At 37.7% G+C, this 14,549-nt stretch overlaps 1 protein-coding gene across 2 annotated transcripts in view; it reads right to left on the bottom strand.

Moving 5' to 3' along the window:
- Nucleotides 1-12,500, bottom strand: part of sox5 (SRY-box transcription factor 5) — a 278,008-nt gene extending 265,508 nt beyond the window's left edge. For both annotated transcript variants that reach the window (XM_053688041.1, XM_053688042.1), the window contains exon 1: nt 12,207-12,500. The gene's annotated coding sequence lies outside the window, so the exon portion shown is untranslated. The remainder of the gene's footprint in view (nt 1-12,206) is intronic.
- Between the last annotated feature and the right edge of the window lie 2,049 nt (nt 12,501-14,549).

Genomic DNA, 14,549 nt, shown 5'->3' with positions numbered 1-14,549 from the left:
CCCCCCCCCCCCCCCAAATAAATAAATAAATAAATAAATAAAAAAGTTCATCCATGATCACAATTTATGGTTTCAAAATTATTGCCCCCCCCCACCTTAGGTGTAATACATGGCGAAGCCATCTGAGGAAGGGATAACAGCACTTAGGAAATAGTCATGCTCTGCAAAACACCTGTGTCACAATTATTGGCACCCCTACTCTGATTAGAGAGGCGAATAACAGCACTCTAGAAGTACTTCAAACCAAATTCTTATTAAAACCCCCGACGCAGTGTCTTTAAATGATGAAATGATTTAATAAGCGCGGGGCTGCTGTTTATAGGGATATAATAACGCACGGTCTCCATCTCCACCCAGCTCATGTGCTCCCTTCAGCCCCGATTCGACAACAATAGCGGCTCGTATCGACTGATCATCCTTTCATCAGGCATTGTTTGGTCCACGTCTTTCATGCTGGGCAAAGCGAGACGGAGAGACGGAGAGACGTGGAGACGGAGCGGCGAAAGGATTTTTCATTTTCTCTTGGCTCATAAGATGTATTATTAATCCAATTTTTCACATGGACCCTGAAATGTGGCAGAACAGAAAAGAAAGGAGGGGGGAGGTGAGGTGGAGAGACAAGCAAGGCATCAAGCAAATTAATGAGGTAAACGTAATGATCCGAGATGATCAAAGGCAAATCGGTGTTGAGCAAGCGCAGGCCACCAATTAGTAAAATAAGCCCAGGAACAGGCTGAAATATGCGCCAAGGCAACAGATGAAAAGACGAGGTCAGTGAGAATGCACTAATTTCTGCAAATGAAATGCTCCGGATGATACCACAGAGCTGCAAATCAACCACAACTAGAGCCGCAACAACTAATCGATAAAATCGATAATAATCGATTATGAAAATCGCTGTCAACAAATATCGTTATCACGCGGCACGGGGCATGTTTACACTTTGTGTTACTTCTCTTCCGAAAACGCTCATCGGACAGTACAGTAAATACTAAAGTTTTGTCCCAAATGACATACGTACTATACATATATATATATAGTACGTCAATTGCACTATATATAGTATGTCATTTGGACTATATGTACATATATATATATAATATGTCATTTGGACTATATGTACATATATATATATAGTATGTCATTTGGACTATATGTACATATATATATATATAGTACGTCATTTGGACTATATGTACATATATATATAGTACGTCATTTGGACTATATGTACATATATATATAGTACGTCATTTGGACTATATATAGTATGTCATTTGGACTATATGTACATATATATATAATATGTCATTTGGACTATATATAGTATGTCATTTGGACTATATGTACATATATATAGTACGTCATTTGGACTATATGTACATATATATATATATAGTACGTCATTTGGACTATATGTACATATATATATAGTACGTCATTTGGACTATATGTACATATATATATATAGTACGTCATTTGGACTATATGTACATATATATATAGTACGTCATTTGGACTATATGTACATATATATATAGTACGTCATTTGGACTATATGTACATATATATATAGTACGTCATTTGGACTATATGTACATATATATATATATAGTACGTCATTTGGACTATATGTACATATATATATAGTACGTCATTTGGACTATATGTACATATATATATATAGTACGTCATTTGGACTATATGTACATATATATATAGTACGTCATTTGGACTATATGTACATATATATATAGTACGTCATTTGGACTATATGTACATATATATATAGTACGTCATTTGGACTATATGTACATATATATATAGTACGTCATTTGGACTATATGTACATATATATATATAGTACGTCATTTGGACTATATGTACATATATATATAGTACGTCATTTGGACTATATGTACATATATATATAGTACGTCATTTGGACTATATGTACATATATATATAGTACGTCATTTGGACTATATGTACATATATATATAGTACGTCATTTGGACTATATGTACATATATATATATAGTACGTCATTTGGACTATATATACATATATATATAGTACGTCATTTGGACTATATGTACATATATATATAGTACGTCATTTGGACTACATATACATATATATATATATATATATATATATATATATATATATATATATATATATATATAAAATTGGACAAACAGTTGTGTTAATGTACAGGTTTAGTACGAAGCTTATATTTGTAACACTCAGTTTGTGGATTTATTTTAAATAAACAAAAATGGCATCAGAAGGTTTTTTCAAAATCCGATTAATCGGAAAAAATTATCGGCCGATCAATCGATTATGGAAATAATCGTTAGTTGCAGCTTATTTGGATGACGTCTGGTCTTAACCAAAGACTTAACCTCCTCGTAGAGGCAACCAATTGGTACAATAAGCCCAGGAACAGGCTGAAATACGCACATCAGACAAAAAGACAAGTGAGAGTGAGAATGCACTGATTTCTGTACATCAAACTCCCCAGACGATCCCACACACTACTGACATACTGACATGGAGAGGACCTCTGGTATGGGGTTAGTATAGTGCTGTGTGCGAAGGGAGAGTGACACGATGTTGTATAATGACAAGAAAATCTAAATCGAAAAGTTGTACTGTTATTTATTCCGAGTCAAGTGTAGAAGTATTGGCACCCTACTGGCACACAATTGGTGCTTATAGATACTCGTATATCAACGGCCAAGTTGTACTGTTCGAAAGAAAATCTGAGATAGTTGTACTGCCATATACGTACAGACAACCCCAGAAGTATCGGCACCCTTTGTAACCGTTTGCGTTTAAGCTCAACTATAAGGACAGTGTATAAATGAATTCCGGTACGATATTGCTTCAAACACAGACAAAGTTTGATGCATTTTTTTGCTGGTTTTGAAATTATTGGCACCCCAATATTTCATATATAAATCAGCACTGACCCTTTGTGATATCTAACAAGGTAATAAGGCAGGTTTTAAGGCACTTGTAGAGGATTTTGGACCACTCCGATGTCCAAGCAGAACATTTTCATCTCCTTTATGCCCTTACCCTTGTGTGTGTATATATATATATATATATATATATATATATATATATATATACACCTTATTTCCAGATTCATCATGCTGTTTTAAGACCCTGAAATATAAGAGCTTTCCAGCTGACAAATCAGTTGAAAAGTACGGTATATCTCTAAAAACAGAATCATTTTAATACCTGCCCTTCCGCCGTATGCCGCACTGCATTTAACATCAAGGGCAGAAGTTTCAAGCAAACCACCCAGTGAAATACTCAGCGCTCCTCCGGTGGGTTCTACTGATACGGTACCATATGTTATTTTTTATCCGCTCCCAGCCCCGGTCAGGATATCGGACGGCGGCTTTTCACGCCGAACCACTTCAAAACTCCGAGTTAGAAACGGAACAGCCGACGAGTCGAAAACACAGACTTCTCTCCGCTTTCCATTTCCCGCTCGTCTTGTTTGATGTTTAGATGACAGAGAAAGAACAAATACCACGGAGCTCCATTCATGTGAACGCTGCCGTACCTCCCCGTCTCTCAGATGACGAACGCTCGTCATTGTCCCGAGCGATAAAAAGCCTCCGAGCGTCATTCATCTTTAACTGATCAAAGTGTTAATCCTCCACACACACACACACACACACACACCGGAGACCTTTTTAGGATAAGCTATGTGATACACCTCTGAAGCCCTCTGTCATGTATCACTTACACACTGTTTGGAGGACACTTGGAGGTTCTGCAGAGACCCTTCAGCATGCTGCCCCTGTAGAAGCCCGTGCTCCTGTAAGACGGTATCTCTGAGCAGCGTTCAGTGCACGTTTTATCCTGGACTTTATTCCAGCGCTCACAACAAACAAGCAGCTGCTCTTCCCGCTGTTGGGGAGAAAACGATACTAAAGATGATTTAAAAAGTTATCGGGAAATCTCTGCGATGATCTTCCTTTCGCATTCTCTCTTTTTCTTTCATACTCTTTATCCTTTCCTCTCCATCCAGCCTGCCGATCATTTCTTCCTATTTTCTTTCTTTCTCTCCTTATTTCCTTTTCCTCTTCCCTCCTTCCATCAATCCTCAATTTTCTCCTTCCTTCTTTCCTTCCTTCACCTTCTTTCTCTTTCATGCTGCCATTCTTCCCTTCTTCCTTCCTTCCTTTGTTTTCTTTCTTTCTGTCTGTCTGTCTGTCGTAACTGTGGTATTTCTGCCCTCTTTTGTATTTTTATTCCCGTTTCTTTATTTTCGATGTTCTCATGTCTCTTTCTCTTTTGTCGCACATCTTTTTTAAAGTTCTTTTTCACGTTTACTCTACACCTTTCTTCTCTCTCGTTTGCGTCTTTCTCTCCTTCACGTCTTCCACTTGTTTTTATTCTGAATGTAATTTTATTTCTGAAGAAAGAGAGAAACCTGTCTTTCTGTTTGCCTTTCTTTCTTTCTTTCTTTCTTTCTTTCTTTCCCTCTGTCCTCGTTGCTGTATTCTCATTTTTTCTTTATTTATTTCCGATGTATATGTATAGATCTTGTCCTCTGCTGTTCATCTTTCGTTTCTGCCCTGTTTTCTTCTCTTTCTCTGGTTTTCCTCACTCTTCATTTCTTCTCTCTTCCTCCCTTTGTTCCTTTTCTTTACTTTTTTTTTTTTTTCTGAACCCTTTAGAATTTTCTATATTTCTGCATAAATATAGGACCAAAACGTCATCAGATTTTCACACAGGTCCTAAACGTAGACTCCCCCCCCCCCCCCCCCCCCCCCCCAAAAAAAAAAAAAAGAGAACCCGATTAAATAAATAGAGCGAACGTATTATACTTGCTCATTTATTTATTGAGGAAAATAAATAAACTAAGTAAAAAAGAACATTGCTGCTCATCTGCATTTGCTAAAGATCACATGGACGAGCCAGAAGTCTAGTGGAAAAATGTTTGGTGGATGGATGAGACCGAAATAGAATTTTTTGTTTTAAATGAGAAGTGTTATATTTGGAGAAAGGAAAACACTGCTTTCCAGCAGAAGAACCTTCTCCCCTCTGTGAAACATGGTGGTGGTAGTGTCATGGTTTGGGGCTGTTTTGCTGCATCTGGGCCGGGACGACTCGCCATCATCGATGGAACGATGAATCTGAATTATTCCAGCGAATTCTAAAGGAAAATGTCAGGATATCCGTCCATGATCTGAATCTGAAGAGAAAGCGGGTCACGCAGCAAGATAACGATCCTAAACACACGAGTCGTTCTACTAAAGAACGCTTAAAGAAGAATAACGTTAATGTTTTGGAACGGCCGAGTCAAAGTCCTGACGTTAATCCAGTAGAGATGTTGTGGAAGGACCTGAAGCGAGCAGTTCATGTGAGGAAACCCACCAACATCCCAGCGTTGAAGCTGTTCTGTACTGAGGAACGGGATGAAACTCCTCCGAGACGATCCTCGGGACCAATCGACACTTACCCCAAACGTTTAGTTACAGTTATTACTGCACAAGGGGGTCACACCTCATACTGAACGCAAACGTTCATATACCTTCACCGCTCACAGATATGTAACATTGGACCATTTTCCTCAATAAATAAATGACCGGGTGTAATAATTTTGTCTCAATTGTTTAATTAAGTTCTCTTCATCTACTACATTTAAGAATATATACTACTACACTGCAGCAACATCAGCGACTGGCTGGTGTGAATATTCAGGTAAGTGATATTCTTTTGGCTTTTAGATGATGTATTTCATCAATTATTTAAAAATAAATAAATAAATAAAAAAATTCCCAAACGATTCCATGAACCGAATGATTTGAGCCAGTGAGAAATCCCGCGTATGAGTCACCACATGAATCAATGAGGGAAATTCTTGTTCCGTTTGTATTTTCGACAAGTCAAGAGAGATTTAGAGAAACATTAGAAAGTAACCTGACCTCATCCACATGTTACATTACTGTCCAATTAGAGAGTGTTAGTGGCTAAATCAGGGCAGTGAGTGCACACTAGAAACACAGCTTGTTCTGGGCACACACACACACACACACACACACACACACACACACACACACACAACCGGAAAGAAAAAAAATCACTCACTTTGTTCTCATTCTGTTTTTATTTTCTGTGACGTCCTGCCCCAGTTTTGTGCTTATGAACACATATGACTTAAATGCCAAAATGCTATCATAATACATACACACTTGGCAAGCCGAGAAGGGGGGGGGCGGGGGGGGAATCTATCAATTTGCCAACAATTGAATATTTTATGGCTTCTTAAAGAAAGTTAGATCCTTTCATCCATTCTAATCCTGACCTCAAATTGGGCGTATTTTGGTTTTGCGATCTATTTTTTGCCTTTGTCTAAGCCAGCTTGTGCGCGGCTAAGCAGAGACGATGTTAGGACAAGCCTCTTAAGCCCATTAGCCTTATAATTCATACGGTTTGGAGAACGCTATTCAGCGCAGTCCAAGAGATCTGCAAGCTGGCTCGCTGTGGAGGGAGAGAGAGACAGAGAGAGAGAGAGAGCGAGAGAGAGAGAGAAAAGGAAAATACGCCCCTGCAAGCCACCACATGTTGAGGAATTTGTTTACTGTTTCCTGTCCTGTGATCAAAACCCAGTTAGAACGGATGGCAGGAGGGACAACGCGGGAGAACATCCCAATCCTACCCCATTTATAAACACACACACACACACACACCACTGCCATCACCCAATTCTTCTACACAGACTAGAAATGTTGTCAGATTTAAGGAAAAGGCTCTTATAGGTCTTATTTGCCTGATCACTATCAGTTTTTAGATGTAAAGCATGCCGTTTCTATGCATCCGAAGGTAAAGTTTGGTGTTCCACAGGGTTCTATTCTAGGCCCACTGCTTTTTTTCCCCCCTCTCTATATTCACTACCTCTGGGTGCAATTATTCATAAACATGGCATCATAAAACCCAGTAATCCACTACAGATGACTAATTACTACTTTAAAATCGTAATCTGATTACATTTCGGATTACGGCCCGTAAAAAGGCATCAGATCACTAATTCCTTTACTTTCACGTTACTTTCAAAACCTACAAAATCAAACCTACAAAAATACACTGCAAAGTGAAACTCAGAGTTCTTTCAGGAATTGTAGAGCGATACGATCAGAAAAAATGTGCAGCAGAAAAGACCTCGGTGTGATTATTGACCCCAGTCTCTCATTTGATGCTCATGTAGATAATATTACTAGGATAGCCTTCTTTCATCTCAGAAATATTTCTAAAATAAGAAACATATTGTCACTACATGATGCGGAAATACTAGTTCATGCTTTCGTCACCTCTAGATTAGATTACTGTAATGCCTTACTGTCTGGATGTTCCAGTAGGAATATAAACAAACTCCAGTTAGTCCAGAATGCAGCTGCTAGAGTCCTAACTAGAACCAGAAGATACGACCACATCACCCCGATCTTATCCGCACCGCATTGGCTCCCAGTAAAATTTCACGTTGATTATAAAATACTTCTACTGACCTATAAAGCACTGAACGGTCTCGCGCCAGAGTACCTGAGCGAACTTTTAGTCTTTAATGATCCACCACACCTGCTTCGATCAAAAGGTGCAGGATATTTGTTGGTACCTCGAATAGTGAAGGCTACAGCAGGGGTCTGCTCTTTCTCTTACAAAGCCCCACAGTTGTGGAACAGCCTTCCAATTAGTGTTCGGGACTCAGACACAGTGTCAGTGTTTAAATCAAGGCTGAAAACATATTTGTTTACTCATGCTTTTTCTTAATAACTTTTCCCTTAGGTAAAGGCGCAGATCATATCTCTGTTACCTTCTGGCTTCTCCCTTTTAGGTATGCTGTCATTGCTAGTCTTGCCAGGGTCCCCGTTTGCACTCTGCGCCCATGTTTAATTCCATTCAAATTTATTCGTATAGCGAGTTAAACGATGGACGTTGTCTCAAAGCAGCTTTACAGAAATATATAAAGACAGGATGGAGATTTTAAGTGTGTGAATTTATCTCTATTGAGCGAGACGGTGGCGACGGTGGTGAGGACAAACTCCCTGAGATGATACGAGGAAGAAACCTTGAGAGGAACTGGACTCAGAAGGGAACCCGTCCTCATCTGGGTAACGACGGATGGTGTGAAAGTAAAAGAAAGTTCATCATGGTTTTTATATGAAGTCTGTTTGTTGAACTAATCCACTGATCACTAAATGATAAGAGCATACCTAATATTCTGGGTTCTCTCTCTCTCTCTCTCTCTCTCTCTCTCTGTTCAGCTACACATGTTACTAATGCTGCCTGATGATATGCCTACCTTCCTGCACTGCCTGGCCCATCCTGATGGGATGGGATCATCCTCATTCACCTGAGAATCACTTGCTGCTGCTGAGCATAGCCCCACGTGTACCGTACTCTAAAGATGATTGCGGATGTTTTCGATTGGACATCCTAATGATCGCACTCGCTAAAAACTATGCTCAAATGTCATTCATTATACAGCGGATAACTTCACCTAGATGTTATAGACTTAAAGCAAAAAAATCGCCCTGATGCTCATGCTGAAGGTCTTTCCAACACACTTAGCACTGCTCGACTCTATATTACATTATATTACTATATTACAGTTGTAGAAAAGTAATGATTTCTAATACCACTATCTGGGGTCACCCAGATGAGGATGGACTTCCTTTTGAGTCTGCACTCACTATATACAGTATATAGTATATAAACACTATATACTGTATATAAACACTATAAACTATATATAAACACTATATACTATATATAAACACTATATACTGTATATAAACACTATAAACTATATATAAACACTATATACTGTATATAAACACTATAAACTGTATATAAACACTATATACTGTATATAAACACGATATACTGTATGTACACACTATAAACTATATATAAAAACTATACACTATATTTACACACTATAAACTATATATAAACACGATATACTATATTTACACACTATATATAAACACTATATACTGTATATAAACACTATAAACTATATATAAACACTATATACTATATATAAACACTATATACTGTATATAAACACTATAAACTATATATAAACACTATATACTATATATAAACACTATAAACTATATATAAACACTATATACTATATATAAACACTATATACTGTATATAAACACTATAAACTATATATAAACACTATATACTATATATAAACACTATATACTGTATATAAACACTATAAACTATATATAAACACTATATACTGTATATAAACACTATAAACTGTATATAAACACTATATACTGTATGTAAACACTATATACTATATATAAACCTTATATACTATATTTACACACTATAAACTATATATAAAAACTATACACTATATTTACACACTATAAACTATATATAAACACGATATACTATATTTACACACTATATATAAACACTATATACTGTATATAAACACGATATACTATATTTACACACTATAAACTATATATAAACACTATATACTGTATATAAACACTATACACTATATATAAACACGATATACTATATTTACACACTATAAACTATATATAAACACTATATACTGTATATAAACACTATACACTATATATAAACACTATATACTATATTTACACACTATAAAATGTATATAAACACTATATACTGTATATAAACACGATATACTATATTTACACACTATAAAATATATATAAACACTATATACTGTATATAAACACTATAAACTATATATAAACACTGTATACTGTATATAAACACTATATACTGTATATAAACACTGTATACTATATATAAACACTATATACTGTATATAAACACTATAAACGATATATAACACTGTATACTGTATATAAACACTATATACTGTATATAAACACTGTATACTATATATAAACACTATATACTGTATATAAACACTATATACTGTATATAAACACTATAAACTATATATAAACACTATATACTGTATATAAACACTGTATACTATATATAAACACTATATACTGTATATAAACACTATAAACGATATATAAACACTGTATACTGTATATAAACACTATAAACGATATATAAACACTGTATACTGTATATAAACACTATAAACTATATATAAACACTGTATACTGTATATAAACACTATATACTGTATATAAACACTACATCGATGATTTTTTTTTTCCTGGAATGCCAACTATACAAGTCCCCATGAATGAGCTGTTACTATAGAGACGATAACGTATTATAAGAACCCTGTGATTTGTAGCTGTAGTACTGTCAGAGCTGCGGTGACAGAACATTAATGAGCATGTGTCGGGACATGGTCAATCAATGAGAAGCGAAGGGGTGTAAATACACGTTGTGTGAAGCGTTACTGGTCTGAACTGCTCTTCGTTACAGTCTACATTCGTCCTGGCTTCAGTATAGAAACCGAAAAGTCTGATAAGAGAGAGCGAAGCGAAGTGAGTGAGAGATAACGATAAACACAGAGAGAAACGCACACACACACACACACACACACACACACACACACAGAGAATCCAAGTATTTCTCCTTCCCTTCTCTCGGAAACCGATCCCTGATTTGAGCCAGAGATAAACACCGCACCGGCAGCACTGCCTAAGTTAGTCCTACTGAGAAATATCTAGAAACGAAACACTTCCCGAGGGCCGTTTCAACACGGGAAAGAAACCAACGACGCAGACGAATAAATACTCGATCACGATTCTTCGGCGTTGTGGCGTGCGCCTGGTGACGGCGTGGACGAGCAAATACGAGATTCAGATGCAATGCAACGTCTTGTTAAATATTTGGAGGAATATAATCATGACAGAAAACTTCACTCACTCACTCACTTACTCTCTCTCACACACACACACACACACACACACACACACACACAGTCCATACGGAGTAAACGTCCAGCGAGTCGATATGAGAGATCAACACAGATAACATGACAGAAAAAAATGTAATACGTGTACGATTAGAGCGTTTATCTCCGGATGATAACAATAATACAGATATTCAGCATGAAGCACATGATTCGGTAAACGACAACAAATGATTGTACGATTACACGGGAAATATACGATAAAAATATAAAATTATACACACGACAGAGAAAGGTCCTTTTAACACGCTAACGAATATAACGAAGGGAAAAAAAACGTCAACGTTTCAATGAGCAACGTTTTACTTTCTCGTTTTACTTTATACACGGGGATCGTTACAAATCAACATTTTTAATACGGTCTGTAATGAATATCGTGGGGGTTTTCTCCATGTGTATTTCTCAACACAGAATGACCTCGCTTTATTACAAATCAAACATTCAGAACCAGACCTGATGAATCCCTACATTTATATAGTATTAATTATTATACATACATATATATATATATATATATATATATATATATATATATATATATATATATATATATATATATAATTTTTTTTTTAATGAATAAACTCTGCCTTCTTTAGGGAACGCCGTGTCATCGTTATTGGTTAATTTAGAGATGATGTGATATGCCTTGGACAGGATGAGAGGAAATGAACGAGTAAATCTATAGTATTGATTAAACGATTGATTAGAGGTACAGAACTGAATGCATCGTTTGTTGTTCAGGTTTTGATTTTAATCTACAGGAAGTGTGCCGCATTTACGCATTAAACCCGAGGAATAATAGCAGTGTTTTGGGTAAAATAATAATGAATAATAAAAATAAATAAATACACACACACACACACACACACACACATAGATATATATTAAATAAACTTTGAACTGTTTCCTTGCAGCAGGCAGAGAGGCAGAGATAGTAAATCCAGCATGATGGATGCTGACAACAGTGGGATCTGACAATTATTCTGGAGATGTGTGCACCTCCTGACTGGAAATAAACATTAAACACAAAAATAAAAATGCAAGCAACCTCTAATACTGAAGCACTGAGAGAGAGAGAGAGAGAGAGAGAGAGAGAGAAAGAGAGAGAGTTTGTCTGTGCATGGGCTAAGGAACGCGTAAAAGCTCCGCTAACACGCACATACGCACGCAAACACGCACGCAGGCACGCACGCACACGCGCACGTTTGAGTGTGTGCATGTGCGTGAAGTTCAGTCACGGTGTCAGTCAGTCACTTACCGAACAGCTGCACGGTTTATCCGCAGGAGAAGACTCACAGCACGCGGAGTGTAGACTGGAGTATTTGGGGGGTTTGGTTTGTTGTTTTTTTTTTTTGTCTGCGCGCGCTCAGGGATGAGGTGAAATCTCCGGACTGGTCATCGGGCTGCTTCACACACACACACACACGCACACACACACACACGCGCACACACACACACACACACACACGAGCAAATTACACAAGGCGAAGGGAAGGACTCCAGAAGGAGGAGGAGGAAGAGGATTGGCATTAGTGTGGCGCGCGCGCGCGCGTGTGCAGGAGTCGAGTCCCGGTTACCTGCGAGGTTTTAGCGGAGAGGGAAAAGGGGGACTAGAGAAAGGTGTGTGTGTGTGTGGGGGTGGGATATTAAAACGCAGGAAGGCAGCAGATGGACAGAAGCACGGACAGCACAGACGCACGCACTCAGGACATCACCGGAAACATCCGAACAACTCTGCTGTACAACCGGAACACGACGAAACTCTCATCCGGAGTCGAGTTTCCCTAAACTTCACAGCACACAGGAGAGAGTACCTCCTCGTGCAGAGAGAGAGAGAGAGAGAGAGAGAGAGAGAGAGAAAGCGAGGGAGAAAGCGAGAAAGAGAGAGAGAGAGAGAGAGAGAAAGCGAGAGAAAGAGAGAGAGCGAGAGAGAGAGAGAGAGAGAGAGAGAGAGAGAAAGAGAGAGAGAGAATATGTCACATCACGGGACCTCTAATAGAGCGAGTGCACAGGTTAGCGTGAACGCGCTTCTCTCTCTCTCTCTCTCTCTCTCTCTCTCTCTCTCTCTTTTATCCATCTATAACTGTCTACCTATCTTTCTCTCTTTTTGTCTATCTATCTATCTATCTATCTATCTCTTGCGCTATTTTCTTTCTCTCTAGCCTATATTTTTTCATCTGTATGTTATTCTCTCTGTCTTTCATTTATTTATCTATACGCCATGCTCTCTCTCTCTCTCTCTCTCTCTCTCTCTCTCTCTCTCTCTCTCTCCCGCAGGTGTCGAAATGTCAACAGCAATAACAGGAACGTCGTCGCGCGCTCTTTCATCCATCTCACTTGTTCCGAGTTTTTATTTATTTATTTATTTTTATTTATTTTTTTGCGTGTGTGTGTGTGTGTGTGTGTGTGTGTGTGTACCTGTGCGCGCAGGTGCCAGCAGCCGTGCGCGAGCGCCTCCCGTCTCCTGTGAAAAACTGCGCGTGCCGCGGTGTGAAACAGCGCGTGACCGTCGGGGCACTTCTCCACCGTCCGCGCGCGCGCTCCTACAACACGCAGTGATCATTTAGCTCGCTATCTTGTAATTTAATCACTAATTTAAGATCTCATATCGTGCCCTGTTTATTTATGCATGACGTGCACAAACTACACCAGGCCCAGAATCACACAAACTCTCGGGTTTATTCCCTCTAATCTCTGACCATCTGCACAGACAACAAGCTTCATTTAATAAAGGCCTTGGGTTTCATCTCATCCTTATATAACTCAGGAAGTAGATTTCATGGCGTGTTTGCTCAGATTTAGGTATCTGCAGTGATACAAATGTAGATGTTTCCTGGACCAAAAAAAATAAAATTAATAATAATAATAATAATAATAATAATAATAATAAACTGTAGTGTTTTAGTTTCTTTTAAATTTCACACGTCTATTAAACATAACCTACTTATATTATATTTCCCTCTTTAGTATTTTAATCTACTCATTAAAAAAAATTTTTAAAAAATAAGCATAATCAATATCATCATTCATCTACCATCAATTCATGCGACAGGGTGAGAACGGAATAAAGCTTAAAGTCTCAAACAATTCAACCTGAATCATAATTAAAGCTTTATTTGATTAAACACAATCCATTAGTAAGTACACAAGTCTCTCAGCACTAACAAGACCAATCTGTGGCATGGCATGTCAATAAATCTACGGGGATTATTGAAGTAAACATCGACCCAGACTTGAAATGCCAAAAAGCTTTGTAAATACACACAAAAAAAATTAAAGGTACCAAACTGTATCTTCTCTTATTTCTGGACGGTTACTATCACGGTAAACATCTATGTCTTGTTGTTGTTGTTGTTTAAATGCTTCAAGGTGAAATTGTGCATAACATGAAAGGTCCAAAACATGAATGGAACAAAAGGGGAAGAAGAAAAAAAAAACAGTTTGACGTTTATTTCTGTGCTATGTGTGCTATATGCAAGAATCGAATCCTCACATTTCCCCCCCCCCTGCTGTTTTGTTCTCTTAATAAGGATTTGCTGAAGCATCCTTCAACAATAAGGAAGAAACAATAACGAGAAGCATGTTATTTAACCCTGTACTT

The sequence above is a fragment of the Ictalurus punctatus genome, chromosome 19, assembly GCF_001660625.3.
Source record: "Ictalurus punctatus breed USDA103 chromosome 19, Coco_2.0, whole genome shotgun sequence".
In the NCBI taxonomy this organism is placed as follows: Eukaryota; Metazoa; Chordata; class Actinopteri; order Siluriformes; family Ictaluridae; genus Ictalurus; species Ictalurus punctatus.
The sequence above is the reverse complement of the archived record's forward strand: the minus strand, read 5'-3'. Positions and strand labels throughout refer to the sequence as shown.